This window comes from Chlorocebus sabaeus, chromosome 9, assembly GCF_047675955.1.
Source record: "Chlorocebus sabaeus isolate Y175 chromosome 9, mChlSab1.0.hap1, whole genome shotgun sequence".
NCBI lineage: Eukaryota > Metazoa > Chordata > Mammalia > Primates > Cercopithecidae > Chlorocebus > Chlorocebus sabaeus.
Window position 1 is genome coordinate 68,491,888 of NC_132912.1, and position 16,725 is coordinate 68,508,612.

The 16,725-nt window shown below is 52.6% G+C and overlaps 1 protein-coding gene across 3 annotated transcripts in view; it reads right to left on the reverse strand.

Annotated features, from left to right (window-relative positions):
• Positions 1-11,831, reverse strand: part of CHST3 (carbohydrate sulfotransferase 3) — a 46,415-nt gene extending 34,584 nt beyond the window's left edge. Inside the window, exon 1 of one of the 3 annotated variants that reach the window (XM_007963125.3) lies at positions 11,360-11,831. The gene's annotated coding sequence lies outside the window, so the exon portion shown is untranslated. Of the gene's footprint in view, positions 1-10,526; positions 11,261-11,359 lie in introns of those variants that run through there. The other 2 variants (XM_038009085.2, XM_038009086.2) reach the window with 2 other exon arrangements.
• Between the last annotated feature and the right edge of the window lie 4,894 nt (positions 11,832-16,725).

The window sequence follows — 16,725 nt, forward strand, 5'->3', positions numbered from 1 at the left end:
CTCCCTGCAGAAAGAAGACTTGAGTCTCGGTTCTACCTCTTTCCCACCGAGGGAGCTCAGGCAGCCAGAAAACTTCGCTAAGTCTCAGTGTCTTCACCTGGAAAGCAAGGATAATCACACTTCCCTTGCGAAGGTGAGAGGGTATCATTCTGCACAGGGCCCAGCCACTGGCCCCTCCACTCCAGCTGGCCTGATGGGGGCGGCACAGGGAGAGAGCTGTGAGTTGCCGCAGCAGCTGCAAAGGCTGGCATCTGCACCCACAGACAGGCCAAAGAAGCTGGCACTGGGCCCCTGGCTTGACTCATAGTCCGTTTCCAGGTGTGGCCACCAACACCAGGACAGGCGCCCCCTGAGTCCCCGTGCTCCTTCCAGAGAGGACAGTCAACAGACATTTAAAGAAACTTCTCACCCCAAACAGCTGCATGGGTGGGATTTGCACAGCCAGTGAAGCTGGATGTTCTCCTAAATGGATCTACAGACTTCAAGCCACTCAGGGGAGTGACCTACACTCTGACATGAAAACTCCCTGTACTTCCTGTCTGCACTGTACAATTTGTGGGGCAAATATTGCGTACGTTCCACCTTCTATGCTTCTCTGGTAGTTTCATTTGTGGCCGGATGGCAGAGTGGCTAAGAGCACATCTGGAGTTGGACAGTTATGGGTGTGAATCCTGGCTGTGTGGCCTTGGACAAGTTGCCTAACCTCTCTGGGCCTCAGGGATGGCATCTGTAAAATGAGACTACCTTGTACAATCAGGTGGATGAAAATAAAGCACTCAGCTCAAAGATGCTTAGTACAGAAAGAACTCTCAGACACTCAACTGTATTATCCAGGAAGGCGGGGCCTGCCCGTTAGTCGGAATCTCCTCTAGGTTATGGCATAGTGCTGGTCACGTAGCTCTACCAGGCTCTACTTTTTAAAAGTGATCCCACCCAAACAGCAGCACCATTCTCAAGGAAAAGCGACACAGGCTTCTGAGCTGTCCCCTCCCCGCCCGGAATTCCAATCAAGGGCTTGGCATGGAAGCCCTTCTGGAAGCTCTTCATGCCCAGTGCCACTTCCAGAAGCTTCTGCCTCAGCAGTGTGTATGAGTAGGGCTGGGGTAGGGGCCCCAAGCAGGGAGGGGAGAGGTGGGGAAGTGGGAGACAGTGGCTGGGGAGGGAAACCCAGTGCAGGAAGCTGGAGTGCTGATCTGGCCCTGCGACCTGGGGTGTGTGGGTCCCCTTGCAGGACTTGGAGCACTGAGGTCATCAGGAGAACCACAGAGGGCAGACAGCAGGTGGGCGGCAGACAGTGAGACTCAGTGATGTCATGTTTTCCCCAAATGACTCAATGGTTTGCCCTGGGCTATGAATGGTGAGCTGTATGCTGTGGCCTCCGGGCCTCCCTACCCTCCAGGCCCGCCTGGCATCTCTCCCCGTCTCCGCCCTGTTCCAGGGACCCACAGTTGCCACATTCCTGCTCTGCTCCTGACTGCAGCCCCAGCCCAGGGCTCATCCCTGTGATGCCCCTGCCATGTCTCTCCAATCTTCACTTTGAGGGAAGACTCAAGTGACAGCAGACCTGGGTGTTATTACTGGCTCTGACTCTCCCTGACTGAGTGACCTTGGGCAGGTTACTCAACCTCTCTGAGCCTCAGTTTCCTAATCTGTGAAATGGAGACATTGATAACAACCTTGCCGGGTTGTAGGGCGCTTGGTGAGAATGACTGTGAAGAGTCTGGCACCTGGCAGGTGCTTAGTGAATGGGAAGAATGACATTCAAGGGCCTCTATGATCTGACCTCGATTTCCTTTTCTAGCTGCATTAAAACATATACCTATATAATATCAGCTCACCCTTCTTGATGCTCAGTGTGCCAGGCACTGCTCTCAACACTTGTATAGAAATACATTTTATTCCCATATCATCCCCATGTGGTGGGTACCAGTAGTGAGAAAACAGCACAAAGAAGGTAAGCTACGTGGCCACAGCCACACAGCCAGTAAGTGGGGAGTTGGGGTTCCCATGAAGGCAGCCTGGCTCTAGAGCCTATGTGCGTAACCGCAACTCCACCCTGCCTGTCTCTCTCTCCTTGTGCATCTATACATTTCAGTTCAGTCCACTCAGACTCCTCACCAGTCCCTGTCTTCGATCCGAACTTTCCCATCCTCATGCCTTTGCCCAGCTTCCCTCATGCACTGGAATGCCTGCCTCCTCCAGGAAGCCTTCCCCAAGTCTTCCCTCATGTCTACCTTTGTGGACTCATCACAGCGGGAATCAAAGGTGGTTACTGGGGCACCCAGGTCTCCTCTCTTCCAGCCTGAAAGTCCCTCCATCTTGCAGTGTCAGCATGAGCATAGGTGAGCAATACCTGGACAGGTGACGCCCAAGAACCCAGCACTCTGCGGCCCACTACTTTTGCAAGGACAGACAGCTTGAGGGCTGGAGCTGGGGCCACAGAACACTTCTACCCACCCATGGGGAGACAGCCGGACAGCAGGACTTCCTTCTCTCTGCTCAGGGAAACAATTCAGCCACGGGAGGCCTTGTTATTTGGGGATGGGGACTGGACCGTTGAGCAGTTGAACGGCTGTCCACAAGCTGGTGGGGTTGAGCAGTGGGCCCAGAGTGCAGCCAGCCACCAGCCCAAAAAGGGGTATCCAGGGCAGGCAGACAGACTAGTGGCGGGACTGGAGGGGCTTCTAGAAGGGTTTCAGGCTCATCCTCCGTATTCCAGCCCAATACCCACAGGATAATGACCTCAAGAGGCCGCGTGCCGGGGTCCCACTCTTCCTGTCCCTTCCTTGGCCCATGTTAGCCACCCCTCCCGCTCACCATGACTCCTGCCACCCTCCCCAGACACAAAGCACTCCCTCACAGAAGCATCCTGGACTGGGCCTGCCCCACCCTCCCAGCCAGCAGCCCCCTGAGGGTCCCGTGCCACATCTGTCACTCATTCCTTCCATAAACAGGTAGCCGAACTCACTGTTAAGTCAGGGGCTACAAGGATGAACAAGGCAGACAGCTGTCCTGCCCTTGCAGATCCCGTTGCCTGGTGCAGACCACAGATCAGTAAACCAGCAGTCACAATACCGTGGGCAAAGTGCGGCGAGGGGGACCCATGGGCAGCCATGGGGAGGGCCACCACCCAGGCTTCCAGGAGAACGTAGCATTCAAGCCAAGGGAAAAAGGGGGAAGAAGGGAATGTCCTTGGCAGCTGGGAAGGCTACAGAGAGCAGGGTGTGTGTGTCTGGGAAATGATGACAATTTGGAATGTGGGATACCGAGTCCAGGTGAGGCTGGGGAAGAAATATTTGCTGAAAGATCACAGGGCCAGACATCACTCAGGGTGGGGTTTCTGTCTTGCTGGAATGGCCACTAGGGAGGCAGAAGTCCCTGATCTGCCAGCTCCCCCTTGCTAACTGAGACCACACCCACTGCCATTTGCACCCTTCCTGTGACCAGGTCAGGGCACAGGGGAGCAGAATCAGCAGAGCGGGCAAAAGACCCTGATGCCGGATCCAAAATGCCCCACCCAGGGCAGCCAACAGGTACCAGAGTCAGACCTGGAGAAGGCCGAGGCTCACTGGTAGTGCCCACAATGGGCCATGCAATGCCAGCATTGCCAGAGCTTCCCAGTCAGAATGCAACGACATGCACTGGCCACAGTTTGAAAATGAGTGTCTGTGTGCCGTTTCTCCTCTCGGTGCAGCCACAACGGGACAGATGCACACACAGGTGGTACTGAGAGCGCAGATTCTGGAGTCAGCTGCAGGGTTTGGGCCCGGCTTTGTCCCTCACCAGCTGTGGCATGTCAGCAACTTATCCAGCCTGTCTGCCTCTGTTTTCCCATCTGTAAAATGTTGGGAATAACTGGAGCCACCTCTGGAGCTTCCGGTGAGAACTCAGCGAGGACGCCCTGGAGGTGCTCAGGGTAGTGCTAGGCACGCCAGCTGCTCTTACTATGATTGCTTCCTGTGCATGCTACCCCCAGACACCTACACCAGATGCAAAAGAAGGAAGAAAAGTGAAAGAGAAATAGCATGTGTCCGGGTAAAAAGAAGGCAAGTGCTTGACCTGTGAGGTCACGGTCGGTTCTTCATCCTCTGGTGGCTGACACTGCTTCATGACTGGCAGGTTCTAGGTTCCTATTCTCGGGGCCTTTTCAGACACGTCTGTCCTCAACCCTGCAGGACAGGCCCTCAGCTTGCCTCTGGGTCCCTGACAAGCCCCTGGAAGTCTCCAGAGGAAAGCCAGGCACCTGCAGCCCTGCCCTGTGGCTGGAGTTGTGAACTCCTCGCTGAAAATCAGCGTAGTCACAATGTGGGGAAGCGGGTGGCCCGGGTGTTTTCAAAATATTTCCTTGGATAGCACTGTTTGGCTCACACACGTTAGCACTTTCCAGAATCCTGCAGATGGCGAGGCAGCTGGAGAGGAAGGGAGGAGAAGGGGGAAGCGGGAAAGGGTAGGGGGGGACGCCTAGGGCTAAATCTCAGGTAGCTGTGTGGGCTGGGGCTGGCACAGGCACAGGCAGGCTTCGGCGTGGCATGTGTGAACAGGAACAGCAAGCACACGACAGAAAGCCGATCAACCTGCAGACTAGTCTGCAGACGGCTAAGCTGTGAAGCCGTCTTATGAACCAGAACTTTCTTTGGAAGCCCAATATGTAGAATTGGAACCAGTGGACGTGCGGAATGCAGGACTCACCCCACAACCACCCTCTCCAGAAGCCTGGCAGCAGCAGGACAAAGCAGGAACCAGAACCTTCTGGCAGTGCCCCACTCCCCAAATCCCAGAGGCTTGCAGACTCAGCTCAGCACAGCCACAGAGAACGAGAAGAGCCCTCAGCCACTCCCTGGATGCAAGGTGAGGACCCTCCGCTGCCAAGCCCGGCTCTCCCGCTTCTCACCAAGTGCTTGGTTTTAAAGTTGGTCACTAAGTAAATCGAAGTTATTAAGAGATAGAAAATGTGCTTCCTATCCCACAGACTTAGTCGCTCAGAATAGTGCCTGAGTTTCTGGAAATCATTGGTGCCACCTTACACCACCACCCCTGAGCTGATAGGACTCGAGCCCAAAGCAAAGAAATCTGACATTTTTGTTCAGGTAGCCTACAAAGTAAATGAACGTATGAGGGTTTGCTTACAGGTAGGCCCCACCTTGGAGAGACATAACGAGAAAATTAGCTTTGGTCTATCCAACCTAAAGCAATGTTTAAGAAGTAAAGCTTCTCAGATGCCACGAAACTGGAGAAAAGTCCCATCATTCTGCACCATCAAAGTTAAACTCACCAACCAACCAAGAGGTCACCGTCTGCCTGCTGGGGAGGGTCCGGGCTTGGGACTGACTCAGAGGGAGCAGGACTGAGCTGGGACCCCCGGCCGTCTTCTCTCCCATATACATGTTCCTCCTGTGTCCGGCCACCAGCGTCCCTGCAGCACAAGGACTGGCCAGCGGAGGGTGTGTTCCCTGACTTATGAGGCTCTCAAAGTCAAGGAGGAGGAACTGGGCGGGGAAGGGGCAGGTGTAACCACAGAGGCCAAATAAGAACATCCCGGGCTGGCCTCCGAGGTGGCTGTTTACTTGTGGCATGCAGGAGAGGCTGAGCTGGGAACTGGATTGTTTATTTTCCACACTTTTTCTCCAGATCCTTTTCATAGAGTCCTCTGAAACCTCAGTGATAAATTTCCCAGGGCCCAGGGAAGCCACAGTCCCTCAGCACACAGCCATCTTTGTGAGGAGGTGGCGGGGGGTCGGGGGGAATCAAGAGGAAGGAGGGTGGCTGGAAACAAGAAGTCACTGGTGGTCAGGGGCTCCTGGGGCCCACCCCTGCCCTCCATACTGGTGGGGGCCCAGGAGCCACAGACCAGATTTGGGGCAATGGAGACAGCGGGCTGAAGCGTGTCCACCAGCAAGCACAGAGCAAACCGTCCAGGCCTGTCAGGGGCCACCCCACACCCTGCTGTGAAGTCCACGGGCTCAGGGTGGGACCGACAGCATTTTGTCATCTCTTTAGGCCTCAGAGAAGAAAAGGTGACAAATATCATTTCTGTTTTACAAATGAAAAGGAGAAGTGTCTCCTCTCCTGAGGCATGACCTCACGAAAGCCAGACTCTCTGAGTGTTGGTCGCATCAAAGACCCTCTCTGTGCCGCCCCTCTAGGAGTTCCCAGCAGAAGCATTCGTAGCCCCTCGTGGGGCTTCACCCAGCATCTGACTGCATTTCCAAGAACCTCCCATGCCTCAGGCACTGGCATGGAACCAGGGGCACAAAGATGGATAGCCTCGGCCCCTGCAGTGGGATGGCTTCTCCCCACACCCAGTCCCCCAACTTCCATCCTGGTCAGCGTGTCCCCTCTGCAATGGAGGCCGAGAGGGCTCCAGTTTCTTTGCAGCTCAGCACTAGGAAGGCTCTCAGAACTCACCCAGGCGGGCTTCCTGCGGAAGGTGGGCAGGGGCCGGCTGGGCAGTGCTCATCCAATGCTCCTGGCGTCCTTTGAAGGGTGCCAGCCTTTCCCATTCTATGGACACCTGTATCGGGGGCTCTCAGGGCAGAGGTGAGGGTGGGTGGAGCAGTGAGAACTCTGCCCTAGCAGGGATAACCACTCTCGGCCCTTGGGGGCGGGGATAGAAAATACCACCGTGACTGCAAACATGGCTGTCCCAGGCCGTTGCAGCTCCCTGGCTTCATGAGCTTGGGCAACCACTGCACCTCTCTGAGCCTCATGTCCTTATCTGTAAAGCGGGTCCAGCGGATAATTGCTGTCTCCCTGTGGGGCGTGGGTATAAAAGCAAGAGCTGGGAACCAGAGGAGCATGTGGTTATCACCTCCCCTGGCTGTCCCGGTTCTGCCCTATCCTCTCCTGTGGACCAGGCACTGCTGAGGAGTCCAGCTGTCCAGAGCATATGGAGGGGCAGAAGGACAGCTGTGACATGGCCCCTTGTGTTCACCAGGTGAATGACAATAGGAGGTGTCAGGTGAGGGCTGATTTCCCCAGGTAATAGATTACCCTGGAGAGGACCAAAAAGGGGAAAAAATACAGTAACATTTGAGGATGTTTTGTCTACCTGGCAATTTCTTCCCTATTCACAGTATGGTCACAAGTGGCAGCTTTGCCCCAACTTCTCAGATAAGCAGTGAGTCATCTCTCACTGGAATTACTGCACATCTCCCTGTGTGTCCCCTCAAATCTCCAGTTTCCCGACTCCAGAGCCACACAGAAGGCTCCAGCAGCCTGGTACAACCTAGCCTTTGATTCCCACAGCCTAAGGTATAATCCAGGCTCGGCAGAGTGTGTGGAAAAAGAAGAATGCAAGCAGAGGCCCTGGGACCATGTTAGTAAGAAGCATCAGGGCTGTTTCCCTGTTGCCATGGAGAACCAATAAGGACCTTGCAGACAGCCTAGCATGGTAGAGACAGGGTGGGTTCTGGAGTTAGACGATCCAGGTTCAAATACTGGCTTTGCAATTGTGGCAAAAACAAAAATTGACAAATGGGACCTAATTAAACTAAAGAGCCTCTGCACAGCAAAAGAAACTATCAACAGAGTAAACAGACAACCTACAGAACAGGAGAAAATATATGCAAACTATACACCCAACAAAAGTCTAATATCCAGAATCTATAAGGAACTTGAACAAGTTAACAAGCAAAAAGACACCCCATTAAAAAGTGGGCAAAGGACACAAACAGATGCTTTTCAAAAGAAGACATACACGTGGCCAAAAAGCATATGAAAAAATGGTCAACATCACTAATCATTAGAAAAATGCAAATCAAACCACAATGAGATACCATCTCATACCAGTCAGAATAGCTATTATTAAAAAGTCAAACATTAACAGATGCTGCTCAGGTTGTGGAGAAAAGGGAGTGCTGGCCAGGCGAGGCGGCTCATGCCTGTAATCCCAGCACTTTGGGGGGCTGAGGCGAGCAGATCACAAGGTCAGGAGATCGAGACCATTCTGGCCAACATGGTGGAACCTTGTCTCTACTAAAATTAAAAAAAAAAAAAAAAAATTAGCCGGGCATGGTGGTGGTACGCGCCTATAGTCCCAGCTGTCAGGAGGCTGAGGCAGGGGAATCGCTCGAACCTGGGAGGTGGAGGTTGCAGTGAGCCAAGATTGCACCACTGCTTTCCAGCCTGGTGACAGAGCAAGACTCCATCCCCCCCACCCCCCATCCAAAACAAACAAACAAAACAAAACACAGAGTGCTTATACACTGCTGGTGGGAATGTAAATCAGTTCAGCCATTGTGGAAAGCAGTTTGGAGATTTCTCAAAGAACTCAAAGTAGGATTACCATTCCACCAAGCAATCCCATTATTGGGTACATACCCAAAATAATATAAATTGTTCTACCACAAAGATACATGCACATGTATGGTTATCATAGCACTAGTCACAATAGCAAAAACATGAAATCAACCTAAGTGCCCATCAGTGGTAGACCAGATAGAGAAAATGTGATAAATATACACCATGAAATACTATGCAGCCATAAAGAAGAATGAGATCATGTCCTTTGCAGCAACATGGATGGAGCTGGAGGCTGTTACCCTAAGCAAACTAACACAGGAACAGAAAATCAAATGCCACATGTTCTTACTTATAAGTGGGAGCTAAACACTGAGTATACATCTGAACACAAAGAAGGCAACAACAGACACTAGGGCCTACTTGAGGGCGGAGGGAGTAGGGAGGGTGAGGATCAAAAACCACCTATCTCGGGCCTGTGCGGTGGGTCAGACCTGTAATCCCAGCACTTTGCGAGGCTGAGACAGGCAGATCGCTAGAGCTCCGGAATTTGAGACCAGCCTGGGCAACATTTTTTTTGTGTGAAACCCTGTCTCCACAAAAAATACAAAAAAATTAGTCAGGATGGTGGTGCCAGCTACTTGGGAGGCTGGGGCAGGAGGATCACCTGAGCCCGGGAGGTTGAGGCTATGGTGAGTGGCAGTGAGCATGTCACTGCACTCCGGCCTGAGCAATAGAGATCCTGTCTCAAAACAAACACAAACGAACAAACAAAACAAAACAAAACAAAACAAAACAAACCCAACAACTCCCTGTTGGATACTATGCTTTACTACCTGGCTGATGAAATAATCTGTACACCAAACCCCCAGACATGCAATTTAGCTATGTAACAAACCTGTATATGTACCTCTGAACCTAACAGAAAGTTACAAAAAACCAAATACACAAATACTGGCTTTGTCTCTCACTGCCTGTGTGACATTGAGAAAGTTATTTAACTTTTCTGATCCTCAGTTTCCTAATCTGCAAAATGGAGATGAAATGCTAATCTCATAAGGATGTACTGATATAATTAGAAAACGTATACAGAACTCTTGATTCACAGAGGGCATAATGAAGGTGGAAAGGTGATACAGGGAAGGAACTGGCTGCAGGGTTCCACCTGAAATTGGGGATGGCCAAGCCCAGATTACCTACTCTTTCATCTGAGGCCACAGTCCTTGGTGCCGCCCACATGCCTTGCTGATTTCAGCATTTAGAAGTTTGAAATGCACACTGAACCTAGTCAGAGCTCTTCACAAGGGGGCAGGGGTGGGGAATGACACATTTCTTTTGGATGACATGCCCAGGCCACCCTCACATCTTTGTGCACTCTCAATCCCAAGACTACTGGCAATCCAGTTCCAGGAACACGAATGTCTCTGCTCCTCTGGGAAACTCCACGGCAATACTCAGTAAAGGGACTGTGACCACCCCTCTACCTGCTGCCACCACAGAGCCAAGCCACTGCTGCAGAACACAGCTCCTAGACCCTTCATGAGACCCATCTCCAGCCAGGCCATCAGAAGCCAGGCAGAAAAACAGCTGCCCCCGAATTCTACATGTTCCCATGTTCCGCCTGCCCCCAGCACATGCCCAGCAGCCTGGCCCGTCTCTTTCTCCAGGTTCCCACCCCTCTCTCCTGCAGTCAGGAGAGGGGGCGGCGGGGGGTGGGGGGTGTTGATGGAATCAACTCCTCTCTCTGCTGCAGATCTAAAGTTATTCTTCAGTTGAGAACCTACAGAATCTGCCAAACAGCCTGTCATCTACCAAAACCCACATCAACCCCATCTTAGCCAGATACAGAAATGAAGTTTTCCTGCTGCCCTTAGAGGGGCAGAGGCCAATGATGAGCTCAAGTCTCCCAAGGCCAGCCCACGGCACACAGTGGAACACACAGTACCTGGGCCACTGGCCCAAACAGATCAGGCAGGGCTCCCAGGAACTACTCAGGTCCCCTTCTCTGCTGGAAGACCAATTTCAAACCAGCAGAGGCCCACTGGGCTTGCCTCACAGTGAGTCCATAATGAGTGATAATTACCGGTGTCATTATTCATCAAGCAAGTACTGAGTGAGTGCCCACTGTGCCAGGCACTATGCTAGGCCCAGGACAATCCCCGGGACATCCTGGGGCCCAGGAACACCACGCATCAGAAACCAAACACAACTTCAGGTGCGAGGAAAATAATTAAGTCTTCAGGCCTGCCTTGGTTTCTCCCTAACCTTTTAGGCTTAAATTCCCTTACCTCCCCTTACTCCGTCCACACCCAGGACTGGAATCTGCTCACCCGGTTCCCTTGGAAGTCCCTGGAGGAAGCACATCCGCTGGGGGGAAGGGTCCCTGCTTCCCGGGAAGACTCTGTCACGGCCACTACCCTTCTGTCTAGCGCAGCAACGGCCTGCCAGCCTCTTCCACTCTGCTCACAGACCCTGGCACGCTGGCTCTGAGTTTATGAATCACTCCCTCCTCTCTCTGGGCCTCGCCTCCGGAAGGGCTTCGCACACCCAGACACATCACCCAGACACCGAGTTTCCACACCAAATCCGCTCCTGCAGAACCCCGAGAACCCACTGCAACGTCTGCTCCCCCGCCCTTGGTCTCGGAGTTCTGGCCACGACTTTTCAAAACTCAGGCAGCCTCTCTCCTGCCCGCTGCGCTTTGGGGGCTCCCTCTCCTTGGGGGCTGCAGGGGTAGCAGACAAAGGCCGTGGATGTGAGGGAGGGGTGTGAGGACGTGCCTGGTGTAGAGGCCAAATCCCCCGCGCTCCCAGGAATGTGCATTTCGGTGGGTGGCACGTGCCTCGCCGGTGTGGGTGTGCGCAGATCGGCCTGCGCAGTGTGCGGGGTATGAGTGGCGATGAGCTGTGTGTACCTGGCAGGTGTGATCCGGGTGCAGCGGGTTGTGGGTGCCTGCCTGGGTTTTTCCCCGAGCCGGGAACTCCGCCTCCCACCCTCCGCTTCGCCCCCTTCTCCCTCCCAAGTTTGGCGCGCGCGCCTGGACGCGGAAGGCGGGGGGCTCCCGGCTGGGCGGCCTCCCCCGGGCCGGGCGGCGGTTCCAGGACGCCCGCGCCGCACTTACCCCAGCTGCCGAGGCTCCACCGGCGCGGGCGGCCCCGACCCTCCACGGCTGGGGTCCGGCGCGGGCAGCATCCGCTCGCAACTTTGCCTTCCTCTTGGAAGATCCCGACAGAAGCGGTTCCGTGGCCCCGGCGCCCGCGCGGCCCGGGCTGTGCGCCCTCCCCGGGGCAGGCGGGAGGGATGCAGGCGCGGCCGGGCCGGTCCGCACGCTGGAAGGGAAGCGGCGCCAGGAGGGCGCCGTCCTGCGCAGCGAGCCCGCGAGAAGTCCTGCCTGGCGCCCTCCCCGCTCCGGCCCGAGCCGGCGAGCAGCAGCGGATTCCTGAACTGCGTCCAAGGCGTCCGGGAGCCCTCCTCCTCTTCTTCCTCACCCCACCCAGCTCCCACCCCTGCGCGCCCGGCAACTTGGGAACCGTTGGCGAAGTTGGCGCTGCTCGGGCCGCGCGCCGGCCGGGCCTCTGCGGGAGGAAGGGGAGGAGGAGGAGGAGCTGGCGGGAGAGGAGGGAAGAGAGGGGAGCCGCCCCCGGGGAGCCGCTCTTTCCAGGACCCCTCTGCGGGCCTTTGTTCCGGGCGCTGCCCCTAGGCCCTCCAGTCCCCGGGGACTCGCTTGGGGCCGCTCGAGTATCCACGCTCTCCTGGCGAGGCTGGTGGGTGGAGGCTGCTTGCAGAACCCCCTTGGCGTCTCAGTGCCGGAGCCCCCGGGCCGTTACCGCCCCCCGCCTCCCCCGACCTTTGCCAGGGAGACCCTCCGGCTGCAGGGGTTCCCCGTCATCTCTGCCCGGAGAGGATCTTCCCGCTGCCGCCTGGGGCAAGGGGGCTGGAGGACGGTCTCCCTGATTTCCAAAGAACGCAGCACCGTCTCCCTGGGCGGTAGCAGGTCCCCCACCCGCCCTTCCGCGCTTTCCTGCGCCGCCAGCCAGTCCAGGGCTCCCCGAATGCAAGAACCGGGAAACGGGAGGGACAGAGGGTCTTCCCGGCCCGCCAGGGCTGCCTGTCATTATCTTTGTACCTTCCCAGGCAGCTGGGTCTCCGGTTGGGCTGCCAGGCAAGTGGGGTCCCAGTGGCCTCCCGCGCATGGCGTGGTTGGCTGGGCAGCACCAGCTCCGAGGTGCAAAGGCCAGCTTCCGGAGGGACGAGGTAAAGGGCTCAGAACTGGAACACAAACCAAACCTCCCCTTTCCTTATCTGAATTCTGGTGATGGCCCTGTCCCCTAGAAGGCGAGAACGTCTTGGATTCCACTTGCTGGGCATTCCTCCTGGGACTTCCAGTACTTAACGTCATGAACTAATTCAGGCCTCTCTAAGACAGCACTCTTGACGTTTAATGGGATAGTATGGGGTTTAGACAATAAGTTATTTCCTGTACAGGAGAAGTAGGAAAATCCAAAAAAGATAAAACCTGAACGTCTACATTTGACCTTCCTCTGCCATTCTCAGCATTTACAGACGGACAGCAAATACAGAACCAGATAGAACTGATCCTGACCCTGTTAGGGACAAGCTGCCCCAGGATCCCCCCCCCCACACACACACACACAATGCAGCTGACCCTGACCCTGACCCTGAATACTCTGCAGCTGCATTCCTGGACCCTTGTCTAGGTGCTACAGCAAGGTCACCAGACTTGCTTACAGCCCAATGGGCGGCATGGGGAAGGTCACAAAAAATGTGGATAAACCTAAGTTACATCCTCTTGTAAATTCCTATATTGCAAGCCGGTCACCAGATGATATGTGGTAAAGTTAACTGACAACCCCAGGGTCTGTCTCCCCCATATGAACCCCTCATTTTGTAAGCTCCAGGGCTGCCTCCTCTGACTGACTGGGGTGAAGCAGCCCGGCAGGATAATAAACTTACTTGCCTGACTTTGGGTCTCTCTTGCGTTCTTTCTCTTGGCTAACGTTACATTTTGGTGCCGAAACCCAGGAAGGGGATAGGCTCTGGCTGGGTGTACTTAGAGGACTCTCTCTCTCTCTCTCCTCCCCCACACCCTCCATCACCCATCAGAAAAGAGGTGTCCAGAATAGAGGAGGCCTGGAGGATGCCTGACTTGGCGGCTGCCTCCTGTATTCCAGACAAGGCCCACAGGACAGGGGACACCCTCTCTTGCCATCCTTGTCATTGGCAGTCTCTTCTTCCTCTACCTACCACTCTCCATTCACTATGGGAGCCTCTCAGTCTACCCATCCCAAGACCACCCACCTTGGGTGTCTCCTCGGCAATCTCAAGGCTCTCAGCCTCCATTCAGAGGTCCATTCTAAGAGGCTTATCTTTCACTGCAATACCGCATAGCCTCAATACCAACTGGACAATGGCTCCTGATGGCCTGAAAACGGCACTTTTGATTTCAATATACTTAGAGACTTAGACAACTTTTGCCATCGCAATGGGAAATGGTCTGAGATTCCTTATGTTCAGGATTTCTTCACTCTCCGTAACCGCCCTTCCCTCTGACAGTCCTGCTCTACTTTCCAAATCCTCCTCTCCCAACTGGTCTCCCGCCACACCTGCAACAGCCCCAGCCGACAACTCCTCTTTCTTTGACCCCACCAATTTTCCCCCTCCTTGATAGCATCATGATCCTCCACCAGAGCATCACGATCCTTCACTGTATGTCCCTGCTCTGGCTCTAACTCTCTGTCCCCCTCTCTCCAACCACTCTGCTTCTGACTCTGAGTCCTCTCCATCTCCGCCCCTCACCTTCTCTTGGGCCCAGCATGCTCAGCAACCAGCTCCCTTGCTTCCTCTCCAGGAAGTAGCAGGAGCCAAGGGGACCATCCATGTCCATGTCCCTTTCTCCCTCTCCAGTCTCTCAACAGATTGAAAAATGGCTCGGGTCCTTCTCCTCTGATCCCAATACTTACATCAAAGAATTTAAATATCTTACCCAATCTTATGAACTCACTTGGCATGATCTCTACATTATCCTCCCTTCTATATCTCCTTCCAGAAAAGAAGGAAAGAGTGTGGCTCACAGCACAGGCACATGCTGACAATCTTCATGGGCAAGATCCTACTAAGCCCGTAGGAGCCGCTGCTGTTCCCTGGGAAGAGCCTTCCTGGGAGTACCAACCTACAGACCGGGGCTGGGTGTCTGTAACCATATGATTACTTGCCTCATTGCAGGCCTTAACAAAGCTGCACTGTAAAGGCCGCCTGCAGTGGCTCACACTTGTAATCCCAGCACTTTGGGAGGCTGAGGCGGGCAGATCACGAGGTCAGGAGATCCAGACCATCCCGGCTAACATGGTGAAACTCTGCCTCTACTAAAAATACAAAAATTAGCTGGGCGTGGCAGCAGGCACCTGTAGTCCCAGTTTCTCAGGAGGCTGAGGCAGGAGAATGGTGTGAACCCGGGAGGCAGAGGTTGCAGTGAGCTGAGATCGTGCCACTGCACTCCAGCCTGGGTGACAGAGCGAGACTCCGTGTCAAAAAACAACAAAAACAAAAACAAAAAACAAAACAAAACAAAAACAAAAAACAAAACAAAACAAAAACAAAGCTGCCCATAAGGCTGTAAATTTTGAAAAACTTAAAGAAATTTCCCAAAAGGCAGATGAAAATCCTGTCCAATTCCTTGCCCACCTTTCAGAGGCTCTCCAAAAATATACCTGCATTGACCCTGCCTCCCAAGAAGGAACTATTGTTCTTTTTTTATGTATATATACTTTAAGTTCTAGGGTATATGTGCACAATGCGCATGTTTGTTACATATGTGTACATGTGCCATATTGGTGTGCTGCACCCATTAACTCGTCATTTACATTATGTATTTCTCCTAATGCTATCCCTCCCCTCTCCCCCACCCCACGACAGGCCCTGGTGTGTGATGTTCCCCTTCCTGTGTCCAAGTGTTCTCATTGTTCAATTTCCACCTATGAGTGAGAACATGTGGTGTTTGGTTTTCTGTCCTTGTGATAGTTTTCTCAGAATAATGGTTTCCAGCTTCATCCATGTCCTTACAAAGGACATGAAGTCATCCTTTTTTATGGCTGCATAGTATTCCATGGTGTATGTGTGCCACATTTTCTTAATCCAGCCTGTCATTGATGGACATTTGAGTTGGTTCCAAGTCTTTGTTATTGTGAATAGTGCCACAATAAACATACATGTGCATATGTCTTTATAGCAGCATGATTTATAAACCTTTGGGTATATCCCCAGTAATGGGATGGCTGGGTCAAATGGTATTTCTAGTTTTAGATCCTTGAGGAATCGCCACACTGTCTTCCACAATGGTTGAACTAGATTACAGTCCCACCAGCAGTGTAAAAGTTTTCCTATTTCTTCACATCCTCTCCAGCACATGTTTTTTCCTGACTTTTTAGTGATCGCCATTCTAACTGGTGTGAGATGGTATCTCATTGTGGTTTTGATTTGCATTTCTCTGATAGCCAGTGATGATGAGTTGTGTTTTTTTTTTTTTATGTGTCTGTTGGCTGCACAAATGTCTTCTTTTGAGAAATGTCTGTTCATATCCTTTGCCCACTTTTTGATGGGGTTGTTTGATTTTTTTCTTGTACATTTTAGTTCTTTATAGATTCTGGATATTCACCCTTTGTCAGATGGGTAGATAGCAAAAATTTTCTCCCATTCTGTAGGTTGCCTGTTCACTCTGATGGTAGTTTCTTTGCTGTGCAGAAGTTCTTTGGTTTAATTAGATCCCATTTCTCAATGTTGGCTTTTGTTGCCATTGCTTTTGGTGTTTTAGATATGAAGTCCTTGCCCATGCGTATGTCCTGAATGGTATTGCCTAGGTTTTCTTCTAGGGTTTTTATTGTTTTAGGTCTGACATTGAAGTCTTTAATCCATCTTGAATTAATTTTTGTATAAGGTGTAAGGAAGGGATCCAATTTCAGCTTTCTACATATGGCTAGCCAGTTTTGCCAGCAACTTTTATTAAATAGGGAATCCTTTCCCCATTTCTTGTTTTTGTCAGGTTTGTCAAAGATCAGATGGTTGTAGATGTGTGGTATTATTTCTGAGGGCTCTGTTCTGTTCCATTGGTCTATATATCTGTTTTGGTACCAGTACCATGCTGTTTTGGTTACTGTAGCCTTGTAGTATAGTTTGAAGTCAGGTAGTGTGATGCCTCCAGCTTTGTTCTTTTCGCTTAGGATTGTCTTGGCAATGTAGGCTCTTTTTTGATTCCATATGAACTTTAAAGTAATTTTTTCCAATTCTGTGAAGAAAGTCATTGGTAGCTTGATGGGGATGGCATTGCATCTATAAATTACCTTGGGCAGTATGGCCATTTTCATGATATTGATTCTTCCTATCCATGAGCATCGAATGTTCTTCCATTTGTTTGGAAGAACATTGTTTGTCCTCTTTTATTTCATTGAGCAGTGGTTTGTGATTCTGCTTGAA